Raw genomic sequence first — 17,610 nt, forward strand, 5'->3', positions numbered from 1 at the left:
CTGAGGCCTGTCTAACGGCTGTGGGCCACCTAATAACTCTGAGGAGCTGCTCTGTCCCTCATAAAGGCTGATAAGTGGTTGAATTATTTGACCTTAAACCACATAGAGAGAGAGAGAGAAAAAGAGAGGAAGAGAAAAAAAAAATTCTCCACGAGATTCGAACTCGCTCCGCTGTGCACATCGTTGTTTTTTAATGGCACACTGACCGCTACGCTATTGCCTCGCTCTGAAACGTTTGAGTAATGATATGCAGAGGTTTATGGCCAAGGAACTGTACAAAAGTGTGTAAAACAGTCCAGTGCCAGGCGTACTATACAGATGGTTCTACATGCTATCGCCATGTTGTACAGTAAAATGCCCTGATGCAGAAACAAAGAGCTGCACTGAATGTTTCAACCCGGGCTCATTGTGGAAACGTAGCCCCGCGGACGCTTCTGCGGACCGCGATTTACGTCCAGGGAGGTACGTATTCGAGCGTTTTTTTGTTTTCGCGGATCCGCGAGAGGCCGCTGTGCACGCTTTTTCGCGTCTCGGGCGGGCACCTCTCGGGAGCGCGCGGCGTTCGCGCCCGCGCCGTTCTCGCGCGAATAGCCGCCGGATCGGAGAAAAAAAAAAAAAAAAAGCAAAAGCCCCTGTCTTCGATCTCGACCGCGTTTTCGGATCCTGCCGCGTTCTCGCCCTCATTTTCCGGATTCCGTTTTTCATCTTACCTGATTTCCGGAACCCGCCGTTCCCCGGACTCGATCCTGGTCGTCGTCCACCGCGGCCGGCTCCGGCTCGTCCTCCTCCTCCGGGGCCTCCGCTACGCCGACGCAACGCTGTGAGCTAGGTGGTTGAACTGATTGCGTCGGGAAAGCCCTCCACTCGGAGGCGAGCCGTCGGCCGGCGAGCGCGAAGAGGAGGGGCGGAGCGGCGCCACACCGCCCGGCGGCGTTCGCTCGAAAAAAAAAAAAAACTTTGCGTACCTCCGGCCACGTAAATCGCGGTCTTCAGAAACGTCCGTGGGGCTACGTTTCCAGAATGAGCTTGGGTTGGAATGTTTTCTATAGTAAGCGCAGACCCGCGCTTTGTCACGTTTGATTTCAAAAGGTTTGATAAATACATTAACGATTCTTTTGAAAAAAAAAAAAAAACGACAACGTTCATTCAAATATTCACTTGGATAAAAAAAAAAAAAAAAATTACTTATATCCCTGCTGAAAATCCAGCTTAAACCAGCCTAGGCTGGTTGGCTGGTTTTAGCTGGTCGACCAGGCTGGTTTTAGAGGGGTTTTGGCCACTTCCAGGCTGGTTTCAAGCCATTTCCAGCTTGGTCTTAGATGATCAGGCTGGGAGATGACCAGCTTTATCCAGCTTAAACCAGGCTGGTCAAGCTGGTTTTAGCTGGATTTGGCCAAGCTGGGAGTCCTGCCAAAACCAGCTTTATCCAGCTTAAACCAGGCTGGTCAAGCTGGTTTTAGCTGGATTTGGCTGGTCATTTTCCAGCCTGACCAGCTAAGACCAGGCTGGTAATGGCTAGAAAACAGCTTGGAAATGGCAAAAAGCCCTCTAAAACCAGGCTGGTCAACCAGCTAAAACCAGCCAACCAGCCTAGGCTAGATTAAGCTGGATATTTCAGCAGGGATATATACTTTTAACCCTCTCACAATCAAAAACTAGTGTATCTGTGCTTCTATGTCCATCAAAATTCTCATCAACAGCATGCAATGCTCAATAAACTGAAACAGACAAACTCTGAAACATAACCTGCTCCAGAGCAGGTTATCTTCAGAGAGTAAGTTGCTATGGCTATTTTAACATACCCCAAAAGTTACCTCCATTTTTGGAACCAAAGCTGAGGTTATCCACTTACTTACTTTCTCTTAAACTTACCCGGGTAGGTCACATAACCTGCTTTCCGGAATACCCCCCAGGTTGTGACAATAGCAACACTAAAACAATCTGAACATCTTATAAGGTGCTTAGCAACACAACAAAACACACTCAGAACAGCTTTAAGACTGCATAGCAATGCACTGATACTTCCAAACACCTTAGCAACAGAAAAGCAACCCATTAACACAGTCTGAACATCAACTTCGCAACAACACAACAAAAGCACTCAGAACAGTTTAGAGACTTCATAGCAAAGAACTAAACCACTGCAAACACATTAGCAACTGCAAAGCAACACACTTAAACTACTGAAACAGCTTAGCAACTACATAGCAACAGGATAAACCACGCAGAACATCTGCATAGAAACACTGAAAACCCTGAGCAACTCCATGACCACACACTATCTCAGGCACTACATAGCCTAGCAACAAAGAAAAAAGGCCAACCTATTCTACCACCATTAACAAACGATTTCCACAACATTCTGAACACCCGAGCAACTGTATCACAACATATTATAAGCCACTAAGAGCACCTTGGCAACTGCATAGAATTTGTGGGTGGGGTTTCTTTGACCAATGTAAACCTCTAAAGAAGTCCTTAGCAACCAAATTGAACTTGTATCAGTAATCTAACAGTTATCCAGAACACCCTAGCAACCGCATGTTAACAATATAAATGGCAGCTTTCGAACAAGCACCTATTTTTCTTTAGCAAATACAAAAAGCCAGTTGTTTGTATGCCATGATGTTGTTTTAATCTTTTGGAAAAATAGATAAATACATACTCTAATGTTTATGGGCATAAGTGTGTGGAGCGTGTGTGCGTCTGTATGTGTACTTCATCCAGGGAGCTTATCAACATTCCAGTGTGACCGAGGTTTAACAGGGTATGAACGTCTGTGTAATTGGCATGCCTCGCTGATGTGTAATTTCGCTTGTCAAGGAGACTGACATTTATTAAATTTAGCAAACACTCCAACCGTTCCTCTTTTCTTGGGGAATTCAAGAGTGGCAGGCCGAAGACGAGCGAATAAGCAAAGCTCCAACATAACACTTATTGACCAGATACAACAAACTAGGACTTTAATTTAAAACAAATATTCAGAAGTCAGTGGTTCACGAATAGAAAATCTACCTACGATAGAAAACAAAGCGTTTGAGCCGTTTTAATAAACAACAAACCTAATTTAATTGTCATCTAAAGGTGAAATACTACAGAATACTGCAACCTTTTGATATGACTTTTTGGCTTTTTTGTAAAGTATTTTACGTGACATGAGATCAAACAGTGTCTGTAGATTTCAATTACAATACATAATATATCAGGCCTGTAAACAGGGGGGTTCGGGTTGTTCGAAAGACCACCCCTCAATGACAAAGGTCCAGAATTTGTACAATACATGAGCTCATTTGTCCTATTTTGACCTCTATACTATCATAAATTGTGAAAATAACCTATTGAAAAAGACCAACCCGAATCCTCTGCTGACCATCACACCGGTGTGACAGCTAATCAATTTTGGCCAATGCAAACATAGATGTAAGTGAAGTCATCTTTCGCTAGAAATCTATGCAAATTAGTGCATATTTTGTTAAATAATTCATAATTAGCATATTTAAAGAACAATTTGTGATACAATATTCTCAAATCAATCAACTAATTAATTATTAGATATTTAATGTCTTATAGTTTAAGTGTTTGATGAGAAAATGTACTAGCTAAAAAAAAAATGATATATTACTTACCCATGCCAAAAACTACATGAGTTCCAGAAGAAATGGAGGAAAGTATAAATTATGCATCTTGTGAATGGTATTGAGCATGAAGAGAGTCAGATTATCTCTCTAGCACTGACGCCAGTTATTTCAGAATTCTGCAAAAGAAGCTGAGAGGAAATGTGGGGATAATCTCAGAACTGCTTATAGAGAGAAGAAATGAAGAGAGAAACATAGTATAAACTCTTCAGTTTTTATTAAAGTTTTACCTTAATGTTCAAGTGGCTCAAACTCGCTCATTTTTGAGGCGGAACCGGTGGACATGCCACAACTTTAATTATAAGATAAAAACAAAACAACAGCTTCCATCTAGAGTTGCTTCACGGGACTGGACACTTGGGCTCCAATGGGTACGCAAGGCTCTCGGTCCTGCCCAAACTCATCTACGCTATCAAACCAGACCAATCTCAAAGCTTGTGTCATTGCGATGTGTAGCCACATTTTTTGAGAGGTGTGCATCAGTGTCGGTGACATGGAGGGCTATGCAAACGCACAAAGGCTGTGCCAGAGCATACGAGTGCGCTTGATGCAAAAGTATAAATCAGTCTTTATGACTACAGAAGCTATGCCATGCTGGCACCAAGCGCTGAAAATGTCCAACTGTACCATTATTGATCACTGTGGGTACAGCCATCATTGTCGTCCATCCTGTTTAAAAGAAAGAAATATGTGTTAATGGTTATTTGTGTTTATGTTATATGTATTTATTATCTGTTTAATCAGATGTTGATGTTTGATGCTGAAATGCCTTTAAGGCGATTTAAAGATGAGTTTGTAAAATTACTTACCTTATGATAGTATGCTCCGATCCATGGGCGGAATCTGGCGAATAAAAGGAGACTCATGATCAGCGCCAGTTTAGCTGGCTAGCATGCTATCGCAGAGCTGTGAGTAATTATTTATGAGTGGATATAAGTATACTGTGTTTGTTAATTTGATACTTTGTTTTGTGATGTTTTTGTACATACCTTTTTGTATGGTGGCCAAGGGAGCTTAGCACGCTGCAATTTAAAAAAGCACATGCAATTTAAAAAAACACCAGCAAATAGAGAGACGATCCTTATCACTTTGACAGCACACGTGTTGCAAATTGGTCACAACACAAACAACTGAAGAAACACACAGCAAATTGGTCACAACACTTGCAAATATGCACGTAACACCACGGAAATGTTTCTAGGAGACCCAAAACCGGATCCTGCTTTTTTTTTCTTCACTACATCGAAAGCACAATCTCATTTGAATCTAAAGCGACAATCACCAAAATGGCACAATTAGCATCTAATGGCTCGTTTCCACAGACTGGTACAGTACGGTACGGTTTGGGTCGGTACGGGTCATCTTTATCAGGCTTGCATTTCCAAAACAAAGGGTACCCTTTTGGTGGGCGTAGTGTACGACAAAGTCGACGTCATGCTCACTCGAATAAATGTCTACAGTAAAGCTGTATGGGTCGTTTACATATCATATGAGAAGCACTTCTCACAAAACAGATGCTTTACACATAATTACTTGTTTATAAATGTTTATTACTAACTTCTATGAACAAGATTTGATTATAACTGCAGATCAATGACAGAGCAAAATAGGTTACTGCAACGTCTGTAATTATATAAAATAAATATATACATGCATTATATATGAACACATACAGCCCCTTACGGTCTTCGATATATGACTAATTACAGAAAAACTACACACATCATACATTTAGTACTTATTTGAGTTCAAAAACACGCAGTATAGCCCACAGTCAGCGCAAACCTCTCATCTGAGTCTGTAATCTTCACCAGCAAATGTAAGCTCTGTTAGAGAGTAATTTTTTTTGTCATTCCCAGTTCATAATAGTCCAAAAGGCAAAGGTAAACATGGCAGTTTGTTCATGACTCACGTTGCTAAAACAATTTTGCTCCGGGCTTCACCTTTTTTCCCGCGCTTCACTCTTGCGCTTGTCCAGATGATGGAGACACTTCAATAATCATGCACACGTTGTTATCATAAGCTCAAGAAATTCGTTATATCAAATATAATGTTAGATGCGAAACGGGCTTAAAAGCGAACCAAACCGAATCGTACTGTACCGTACCACTCATTGGAAATGGGCCAAAAGCCTAAAAGGGTCAGTTTCAAAGAGTTATAAAACAACAATCTGTGGGGTATTTTGAGCTGAAACTTCACAAACAGACTCTAGGGACGTCAGAAATTTATTTTACATATTGTAAAAAAGAAGCAAAATTGGTCCCCTTAAAAACAAAGACAGCTCAAATCATTTAAAAACCTCAGCATTTTCATATTTCCCTGAACTCTGTCTCTTCAACACTCTCTCATGTAAATGAACACACTTGCAAAATCCACAGAAGCTGCACAATGAACACAAAGCAAGGTAACAGTATGAGCGTCACCGAAGACCCAAGCACAAACACACACACACAGGTGATTCACCTCGACTCTTCTGAATTATACATGAATCACCTGAGGAATCCATTCACTTGGGTCTCATTGCAGCATGAATAAGCATGACTCTGATACAACAGACAAAAACGCGCGTTCATTCATTATGCAGACTCCTGGGGAAGCTGCGTGTCTCCAGTTCCCGTTTTGTCAAAGTTGCTGATGAACTTTAATGGATCCGGAGCGGAACCACAGGGGTTTTGCACTCTCACTTTGTTTTCTTTTGTTTTGTTTGCTCTACCTGTTTAATTAAATATGCAGTGGATGGAAGCTTCAGAAGAGGGAAAATAATGGACATATTCCTTTTTTTGTAAAGCATTTTGTATTTATATGTTGTGAGATTCCTTCTCTCGGCCCGACAACGAAATTGGATGAATGGTTAAAGGTGTGTAAGCATTTTCTAGCTATCTGAAAAGAATTGCGCTATTTATTAGAATTTAATTATACATGTTTTCAACTCCGAATTCAATCTAACTACAATTTTAAGTGACCGACTGTATTTATCAAAAGAAACGGATCACATTTGGCATTCATGAATCAATTTAGATGTTTTGATTTATATCTGAACCTGTACTCTCTATATTCACTTGGGACCCAATTAGTATCCAAAAAAGCACTATATAAATATAAGGAATTATTATTATTATTAAGAGTTTTCACAACTTAGGGGTTTACATGTTTCTCTTGGACAGGATCTCAATGTTGATCAGAAGATGCAGGGTTAACTAATTCCAAATTAGTCTGTTTGCCTCTTGCTCACCCATACTAAAAGTGTAGTTAATTTAGTCATTTCCATACTACTTGCTAAATCAGCAATAACCAGATGTCGAAAAGTCTTTGAGCTGAAGTGCGACCGCTCCAGTCATATGCGATCCATTTGGATGTACATTGATCAAGGTAGCACCAGCCTCCACATAATTATAAATTCATAATGCATCAAAACTTAACACTCTATTTTCCAAATAAAGTGTATCATGCCAATTACAAACCAAACATTAAAAGCCAATTTAGAAGTAAATGCACAACATCAGTTCATCAAAGATAAATCTAATGCTTTGTTCACACCAGACGTGAAACGTGAGAATAAATTGTGCTAGTCGTACGTAAATAGATGCGTAAACATTTTGAGTTAACTTGCTATATTCGCACATCAAATTTGTTTTCATTAGTGTTAAATTCACTTCACAATATATGCAGAGTCGCATCATGGGCAGGGCTTCTGTCTGCCTGATGACTGCAGTTTCATTGCTAAATGGCTAACATAGATTTTATTAAGAGAATAGCTGCGTTAATGTGCTTTAGGAAGGCTGAAAAACATAGCATATTTGTTTGGCGTCATGTCTTAGTGCACTAGATTCTTTCAGAGATACACCCAGCTCTGTGAGTTCAACAACGTTGATGATGGAGGCTATCATTGGTGTTCTGGCTGTGTAACGAAGGGTCTGACACAGAGGGATCCATTTGCAGTATATTTATTAAACAGAGTTTAATAACAATAAGCACACAGATGTTATGCGCGTGCGAACTCACATCAAACACAGTTGTATCAAGTTGAAGGGCTGGCGGCAGGCAAACACAAGGTGAGTATTCAGGCATGGGTCAGAGGCAGGCGGCGAGGATCAAAGTCATAATTCAAGCTAGGGTTCAGGGCAGGCGGCAGGCAAGACAAGGTTGAGATACAGTCCAAGGTAATGGGAAAGCAGGCAAGGATGAGAAACGCTCAGTAGTGTTAGCCGGAGCAGAACAAGACTTCGCACTGAAGCGTGTGTGAGTGCTGCTTATATGTGTGTGCCAGGTGATTATGGGATGTGCTGCAGGTGTGTGTGACAATTAGTCAATGAGGATGACGTAATGTGTTAGAAGTCCGGTGATGATGACCTCTGCTGGACAGCGAGGGGAATGACGTGACAGGCTGAGCCAAGCCCAGTTTTATAAACTGTTGTCTGCAAGAGGATTTCCCCTCAGGACACCAACAACCGGCACTTCATCCTAATCATGCCCCCATAAGAAAAAGCTTCTGATTGGTTAATGCTGCGCGAATGTCCTCTGAAGTTCTGATTTTTTAACTCGAACGAGGTGGCGTCAAAACGCTCAACTAGCATGAATCGTGTCATTTGCGCTGCCTTATTCGCGCGTATCGTACCACAGAATGTCTATTTGGGTTTTTGCATTTACTTAATCACTCACGCTTGATGCTTCAGTACTGTCTGGTGTGAACACCTCATTAGAGTATAGATGGAAGTCCAAATTATACAATGAATGGTTCTTTTGTTAAAGTTAACCAGTTACACATCTGTTGAGATTTAATCAAAAGTTATCAAAAATATTGAACAAAATCATATTACCAGTCGCACTTGAGTATTTATCAATCCCAGAGGGGAAGGAAAGTTCAGGAAAGAGGGCAAGAATGTGTAAGAGTCTATCCTGAGCCTTTTTCTTCAGTTTTTCTTCTCTGTAAACCCTACTAAAACTAAACCTGGATGATAAAACTATACCTGAATGATGTAGGCTTTCAGTGGTGCTTCTGACTGAGCTGAGCCCAGTTTGATGAACTGTAGTCTGCAAGAAGATTTCCCCTCAGGACACCAACAACCAACGCTTCGTCCTAATCACGCCGCTACAAGAGAAAACTTCTGATTGGTTAACGCAGCGTGGATGTCCGCTGAGCTTAAATTTTCCAACTCAAGCGATTCCAACTATACTTTAATGCTGCGTTCAGACCAGACATGGGAAACGTTCAATTTGCGCCATTTTATTAACGCGAATCACGACATTTGCGCTGCCTCATTTGCGTGTATAGCACAACAGGATGTCTATTCATGTATTTGCTAAGACTTAACATGTAAATCACCTGTGCTTGAAGCTTTGTCCGCATTTGCATTAACGCCACATTAGAGTAAAGATGGAAGTCCAAATTTTACATAGTGTTGAGATTAAAAGCTCTGCACTACAGGCCTGTCTGGATAGAGACTTGCGGCCCTGAGACATTTCACCCTTCTCTTTAAATACCCTTGTAGAACAATGAATGGTTCTTTTGGTTAAAGTAAACCAGTGACTTAATGATTTAAGCCACCCTTTCACTGCACAAGACATTTGGACACGACTGTCGGAATACGCCCCCTTGTGGTTGTCACACAGAATTTTCAGTTTTGTCACAATGGGAGATTCTCGAAGTGTCTGAAATAGCGAGCACAAAAGCAAGAACTATTTATTCTTTAGAAAAAAATTGTTGAAGATCCTTAACGCATTTCACCACCAACCGCACTGTACACAAAAACAAAATGCTACACACTCGATTTATGCCTACAGCTATAAAAAAAGATAGTGATTGATTAAATTAAGTGATAAAATGCATTCAAGATGCAATCAGTTTTATTGTGCCTCGCTGACATGCGACTTCATTGCATCTGTAAAGATAAATGAACTTTAATGTCATACTCCAGTGCTGCACATCACTGCGCACACATTCAGCCTTTACCTACGCAAATTATAGCACTCCACAGCGTGACTCTACATATTTCAAATCAATGCCTTTATGTGCTTTGTATTCTGGACATTTTAATTACCATAGCAACAAATCCTGAAGGAAAAAAAAAGCGCAGCAATGAAATGAGTAATGGTGGGCTGATTGTCTTTATATTTCAGTGTACGTTTCATTTATGAGAAGCAGTCCAGCTAAAAATGCAGCTTATAAATGATCCAATTTTATATCTGTATATTCATCTGCATATACAATCACTGGTCACTTTGTTAGGTACACCTTTCTAGTACTGGGTTGAATCCCCTTTTGCCTTCAGAACTGCCTTAATCCTGGCATAGATTCATCAAGGTACTAGAAATATTCCTCAGAGATTTTGGTTCATAATGCCATGATAGCATCACGCAGTTGCTGCAGATTTGTTGGCTGCACATCCATGATGTGAATCTCCCATTACACCACATCGCAAAGGTACTCTGTTGGATTGAGATCTGGTGACTGTGGAGGCCATTTGAGTACAGTGAACTCATTGTCACATTCAGTCTGAGATGCACTTTATGACATGGCGCATTATCCTGCTGGAAGTAGCCATCAGAAGATGGGTACACTGTGGTCGTAAAGCGATGGACCTGGTCAGCAATAATACTCAGGTAGGCTGTGATGTTCACACGATGCTCAATTGATACTAATGGGCCCAAAGTGTGCCAAGAAAACAAAGTGTACACCTTCACCACCAGCCTGAACCGTTGCAGGATGGATTCATGCTTTCATGTTGTTGATGCCAAATTCTGACCCCACCATTCGAATGTCGCAGCAGACTCATCAGACCAGGTAACATTTTTCTAATCTTCTATTGTCCTTTTTTGGTGAGCCCGTGCAAATTGTAGCCTCAGTTTCCTGTTCTAAGCTGACAGGAGTGGCACCCGTCCCAGCCCATCTGCCTCAAGGTTCAATGTGTTGTGCATTCAGAGATGCTCTTCTGCATACCTCAGTTGTGAGGAGTGGTTATTTGAGTTACTGCTGCCTTTTCTATCAGCTCAAACCATACTCCTCTGACTTCTGGCATCAAGGCATTTGCGCCCACAGAACTGCCTCTCACTGGATATTTTCTCTTTTTTAGACTTTCCTCTGTAAACCCTATGATTGTGCATGAAAATCCCAGTAGATCAGCAGTTTCTGAAATACTCAGAGCAGCCTGTCTGGCGCCAACAACCATACCACAATCAAAGTCACTTAAATCATCTTTCTTTCCCATTCTCATGCTCGGTTTGAACTGCAGCAGATCATTTTGACCATGTCTACATGTTTAAATGCATTGAGTCGCTGCCATGTGATTGGCTGATGAGAAATTTGCGCTAATGAGCAGTTGAACAGATGTACCAAAAAAAGTGGCCAGTGAGTGTATATTGTAAACAAAAGCTTGTATTTGTAGAGAAGTCTTTAATCCTCGTCAAAAATAATGCAAAAATCTGAAATATACGTTTTTTCTATGGTAATATATCTGAAAGAGTAATATATTTTGAGAGGCAAAGCTGAATTTTCAGAATTGTAGTATGATTTGTCATTTTATAAACTATTTGATTTGATATTCAAGAAATGTTACAGTACCAAAAAAAGTATTTTATTTTATAAGGAAACCAACACACTTTATCTTTACATTATCAAGCATTTCACTCACTTAACATAAAACCAAAATATGTCTTGATTTAAAGTCTAAAAACAATGGCTGTTTGATAAAGCTATTGGAATTCAGTTTTAATTATAATTCATAACTAAAACTGGCTTCCATAACTGGCTTTCATAACTTATAATTCAAGTCATGAAAGCCAAAAACATCCTAAAGATATGATATTCTGTACTTCAGAAAGTAAAATCCGTCTGTAAAATCAGAAAAAGAGTGCAGTTTCTCAAATATTGGCTTGTGAGCACAATTGTGGTAATGTTATACAACAGCGTGATACAGTTATACAACATTTGTTTGTGTGTGTGTGTGTGTGTGTGTGTGTGTATTACTTGTGTCCTCTGGGTATGTGTTAGTTGCTAATGATGTAAATCGTCTGTTACTGAATCATTCATTGATTAAACACGTGTGTTAAAGGGCCATGAAACCCCCTCGTTTCAGCAGGGTGTTTTCACACCTCTACTTTGGAAAAAGTCAGAAAAGTGGGCGTGTCCAGCTCTGTTTAGGGGGGAGTGTCGGAGGAACTAAAGTGGGAGGGTGTGGGAACGTCTATTTGGGCACGCGCGAGTTTCAGTCAAAATACACAGGAGAAAGTGATGGTGTTTAACCTACATGGACATCTGTAGTCGAATTATTTGCCAAATTATTAAATGGTGGACTTTAACTACAGTTTGGCTCTTTCATTCATGCCCCTTCGCGACAAACGAGATATTTGATTCGAGGAGCTGCTCTAAGCGTGTATTTTTCATGCAATGTTTGATACCGCACGGCGAATGAGGGAAAAAAAAACTCTGCATTTTCCGGAAACTTAGATGCACACGGCAGGTAGCGTCAGAAAGCCGCGTGTGTTATTCTGTTCACAAAATGCGGTGCTAACATCTTTGCACACTTAATTCGATACGAACAAACTGAATAAACAAAGAGCACTGGTCGCTCACTTACCAAATCAGTAGAGACAGGACAATCACCAGCGACTAGAGCCGTGTCTTTATGAAGAGAATACTACAAGCGAATCCGATCTCAGCGTTTGCAGATGAGAACAGCTCTCAGGTAAACAATAATCCTCCTTAGACACGTAATTTATTGTTGTCGCGCGTCGCGTACACTGTTAATCCACACGTGAGACTGAGCTCTCACAGAGAGAAAATGAAAACAAAACTTAACTGCAGCAAACTATAAAAGCAACACTTCACGCTTGTTTTGCCAACACAACGTGGCGTCTCTGTGGTGTAAACACGGTGACAGTAATGAATATTAATGAAGTTGCACAATAGAGCGCGCTGATTGGTTTGAACCAAGCCTTACTCATGCATTAATGCAACACACTGTAAGACGTAATAAGACTCACTCTGGCACAGACGTCCAGTCTGCACGCTGGAATACAACGCTATTATGTCATGGCCGTGACGCAACTTCAAAAATTCGTTTCAAACAGGAAGTACGAATTTGCTTGAAATAACGCAAAAACAACCAATTTACACTTTTTAGTGAAATATAGGTGTCCTAATAGTGTTTTTAGCAGTGTGGGACACATACGACTGTCAACAGCTCAAAAAATGAGTTTTGGTGTTTCGTGACCCTTTAAAGTGATGAACTGAATATAAAAATCAACTCGTCTCAATGGCATGTGGACACTGAAATTTCTGTGACTGAAATGTCTTTTGATTTTTAACATGCACTCAACAACTTTTTGCATTGTGTACACTTGAAATTAAAACATTTCTAGTATCTTTTTAGCATAAATACATTTCATCAGTAACTGTTTTTTATTCTGATGGATTATATGTAACAGTTTACACACAGAATTATTTGTTTTTGTCTTTTAATGCCAATGAAACCATTTACAAAGCATGCCAGAGCAGAACATTTGTGCTTCTCAGAGCAACGCTGTACTGTTTTGGTCTGTTTTTTATTTATTTATTTATTTTAGTCACTGATTCATTTGAATCAAGTCATTTGTGATTCATTGCAATCTGAGAGTTGTTGCAACCTACTGATGGCTATAGGTTTATATTTATGTATCCATGACAAGCCTAAACTAACGAAGGTAATCTATAAGGTTTTTTTTTTTTTAATGAGTCCATGATTCATTTGAATTGAGTTATTTGTAATCAATTCACAGTCTTTCAAAGCTTTCTTTCTAAAAGGAATCAGCTGTTCTGAATGGATTGTTAAAATTAAAGATTTAATGATTCACTACTAAGGGGACATGTCTTCACCTTCTGATGGCTCATATTTATTTATCCATGACAAGCCCGAACTAGCAGAGGTAATCTGTTTTTTTTTTTTTTTTGTTTTTTTGTTTTTTTACTAAATTAATGATTCATTTGATTTGAATCATTTGTAATTTATTCACAGATGTTTTTAATTCATGATTCCTTTCCAAAAAGAATCAGCTATTCTGAAGGGATCATTTGAAATAATTATTAAATGAATCACTAATAGACACATGTTTCACCTACTGACAGCTGTACGTTCATATTTATTTATCCATGAAAAGCCTAAACTAGCAGAGGTAATCTGTTTATTTTTAACTGAGACAGTGATTCATCTAAATCAAGTCATTTTTGATTACTTCACAAACATTTTTAAATCAGGCTTCCTTTCTAAAAGGAATCAGTTATTTTGAATGTATAATTTGAATAAAAAAAAAAAATAAAAAAAAAAAATAATTTGAATTTAAAGAATCCGTAATAGGCATTTGCTTCCACCCACTGGAGGCTTTAGGTTCATATTTATTTATCCATGGCAAGCCTAAACTAGCCGAGGTAATCTTATATATATATATATATATATATATATATATATATATATATATATATATATATATATATATATATATATATATATATATATAATATATGAATATATATATATATATATTCATTTGAATCGAGTCATTTGTAATTAATTCAAAGACGTTTTTAATTCACACTTCCTACATAAAAGGAATTAGCTATTTTGAATGGATGATTTGAATGAATGATTTAATAAATCCCTAATAGGGACTTGTTTCCACCTGATGGCTTTAAGTTCATTTTTATTAACAATATGATGCCTAAACCAGCAGAGGTAATCTGTTTTTTTGTTTTTAGATTGAGTCAGTGATTCTTTTGAATTGAGTCATTTGTAGTTAATTCACATATGTTTTTTTTTTTTATTTATTTAAATCATGCTTCCTTTCTAAAAGGAATCAGCTATTTTGAATGGATCATTTGAAAAAAACATTTAATGAATCAGTAATAGAAATTTGCTTCCTCCAACCGAAGGCTTTAGGTTCCAATATATTTATCCATGGCAAGCCTAAACTAGTTGAGGTAATTTGCTTTTAATGACAATGAGTCAATGGTTTATTTGAATTGAGTCATTTGTAATTAATTCACAGACGTTTTTAATTCAAACTTCCTTCGCATGAGGAATCAGCTATTTTGAACGGATCATTTGAATGAATTAATTAATGAATCACTAAGGACTTATTTCCACTTAATACTACCTTTAGGTCACATTTATCAATGACAAGCCTAAACTAGCAGAGTTAATCTGTTTTTTTTTTTTTTTTTAATTGAGTCATTAATTCTTTTGAATTGTGTCATTTGTAGTTCATTCACAGACATTTTCAATTCACGCTTACCAAGAGAAATGAGCTATATTGAATTGACCGTTTGAATTAAAGATTTAAAAATCACTAAAATAGTGACTTGTTTCCATCTACTGATGGCTTTAGGTTCCTATTTAGGTCCCTAAGCTAGCCACGGTACCAGCACAAAAACACACTCAGCGATTATATAAATCAGCGTTAGCATTTCATGAAAACTTTGTCAAAATTACCTTAGCTTACACTGATTCAACTAGAAACAACTAATAATGTTGATATATTTGGCAGGCCAGTAGATTGAAAGTCACAACACTTGTCTGCAAATATACAGTGCTGTAGGCTAGCATTGTTGTTTAACCTTTTCAGGTGTTCGATCACACCGGTGTGATTAGAACATTTAGAACACACGTCATCAGCTGCTTAAGTAAAATCTGACAGTTTGCAATAAGGCATAGAAATTTGCATGCGGTGCATTTCATAAATCACAATTTGTTCTCAAACAAAAAAAAATTTAAGTTAGGTTTCAGACATTCAAGTACACATAAATAGCAGTAAAACATAACATTTAAGGTTTGCAAAATAGACGCCGATGACTATGGAGATGGCAATAATAAGTATTTTTAAATATAACTAGACATGGTGCTTTATTCATGCTAGGAAATTTACTTATTCCACTCCCAGTTAAAAAGGCAAGGCAAGTTGTGTATTAACAGGTTGTAAACCCAGCAGTTATTGATATTTTGCCTCCATTACCCCTCATATATTGAATAATATGATAATTATTCAGCCGTTTAAAAGACAAAAGACATGTTTTTACACATATTTGAAAATCAGAATATCGAATATTTAACAATATAATTAGGACGTTTGTCAATATTTTCAGAAAGGGGAAAAAATGAAACACGATATTTAAATAACTCACTGGGGCTTGCTAACTCATTGATGTGTCACGTAATGAACTCGGCGCATCATCATGAGAACTTTAAAACAAACAAACTTGAAGCATTTTACATAACGGTCACAATAAAAACCTCACATGTTAAATCAATAATAAAAATGCATAAACATTTGAATAAACCTAAAGAAATACCGAGATTTGGCTGCAATAAAACAATCAAATTGCAATTCTAATGCATTTTGATGGAAAAATAGCCTGAAAGCTGGCATTAAACTAGTGATTTAGTTACACTTGGCAACCCTAATTGTGCAAATGGAAGCATCGTAACTTCTCTCAGTGGTTTTGGAGGAATTCTGCAGAGAATAGCTTCTTGCTCCAAAGCCAAACACTATTCTTTGCTTGTCTTTGTTTCGCACACCGAATCCAAGACTTTGAGTTAGAAAACACATCTGCTGCTTTTGGACTTCAACTGTGCTTTTGTGAAACGGTACGTAGGGAGAGAAAAAAAAAGACAAAGGAAAGGGTTAGAGAGACGGAGCGAGAGAAAGCATTTAAACAAATAAATAAAACACACAGCTGAAAAAATAGGGCAATGAATATTCATGCCCTTGTGCTCCGACAAACAAACTGAAATGGCTTTTCTGTGTCTGCAGACATGCACCCTGTTCCTTTTGTCTGCTAACAGTATTTGCCCAATTGCGTTTTCCGTTTTTAAATGGCTTGTTTGCTAAGAGCCTGGCACCCATTTAAAGACACCGCTTAATCCTCCATCGCGAAGAAGAGAAGAAAGCGAAACAATGAGCGCGGTAATGTGCTACTTTGTATATCAGCCGTTCGCTCTCAATAGACCTTTTTACAGGGGATGTTTGTCTGCTGTAATCGTCTGGATTTGTTTCAAAAGTAGGGGCTTCACTTGAAGTTGTAAATGGTAAAAGGCGACATGCTGCGCTGCAGACACCGGAATAAAGCTCTTCATTTGAACAAAGGCAAAATGACACGAGATGTTTTATTTTCCAGGATTTCTCTGATTCCCTGTGTCAGATGCTTCGAAATCATTTAGCAAGGAGCAATGAAACTCTGCACATTCTCATGTCGGTTTGCATTTTTTTTCTGTTCGGGGTCTTTTAAGATATATGTATGCATTAAACTGTGGCCATTTGTTGCATTCTTTGAACTATAAGGCTATTAATTGTGTATATATACACAACAGTTCTGTCTGGTTCTCGAAACTGATTGGCTGATAGCCTTGTGATATTCTGTAATATTAGCACTAGTACAGCCTCTTCACCCTTGTGTATTACTCCTCCCACATGAGTGCCAGGCAGAGGACTAAACTCATTACAGTTTGACAAATATTGCAGCTGTTGGACAACATAATGTACGTTTGGAGGCTTTTTTAGATGAGAATGTTGTTTAGATTGAACTATGCAGTTTTTTTATAAGGATGCCTTTTTGACAATATGATTGCGCAATTTTGGAGATGGGAATTTCAGCACACCAGCGGACATCAGCCTGTCATATTTAGAAAAGCAAAGAAATTGATGGTTGACGTACTGCAACGGAGACCGTAAAATAAGTCTTTAAGGGAGTAAATTTCAAACTACAGCTGAACAAATCATTAAAGAACAGGTACGTGACATCGATCTCACAGTCGATCTCTCTTTCTCTCTCTTTATTTTGTAGTGCTGTATTTATACCATAGTAATCTAATAGTGTTTACTTTCCTTTAGCTTTTTCGGGGTTAATTTTTGAGAAATCCTGGTTCCAACAGAGAAATACTGGGAGATCTCTATAAGGCTCAATTGCATGAAATGCCATCAGTCTACAATCTCAAAATATGAGCAAAATCAT

General features: G+C 38.5%; 1 long non-coding RNA gene across 1 annotated transcript; it reads right to left on the bottom strand.

The window, feature by feature from the left end:
- Positions 1–2,615: 2,615 nt before the first annotated feature.
- LOC141380902 (uncharacterized) lies at positions 2,616–7,274 on the bottom strand. The gene is made up of 3 exons (XR_012400269.1): positions 4,625–7,274; positions 4,445–4,478; positions 2,616–4,304 (listed from the first exon to the last, which is right to left on the bottom strand). It is a non-coding gene; the product is annotated as an uncharacterized lncRNA (long non-coding RNA).
- Between the last annotated feature and the right edge of the window lie 10,336 nt (positions 7,275–17,610).

Source organism: Danio rerio, chromosome 25 (genome assembly GCF_049306965.1).
Source record: "Danio rerio strain Tuebingen ecotype United States chromosome 25, GRCz12tu, whole genome shotgun sequence".
Classification (NCBI taxonomy): Eukaryota; Metazoa; Chordata; class Actinopteri; order Cypriniformes; family Danionidae; genus Danio; species Danio rerio.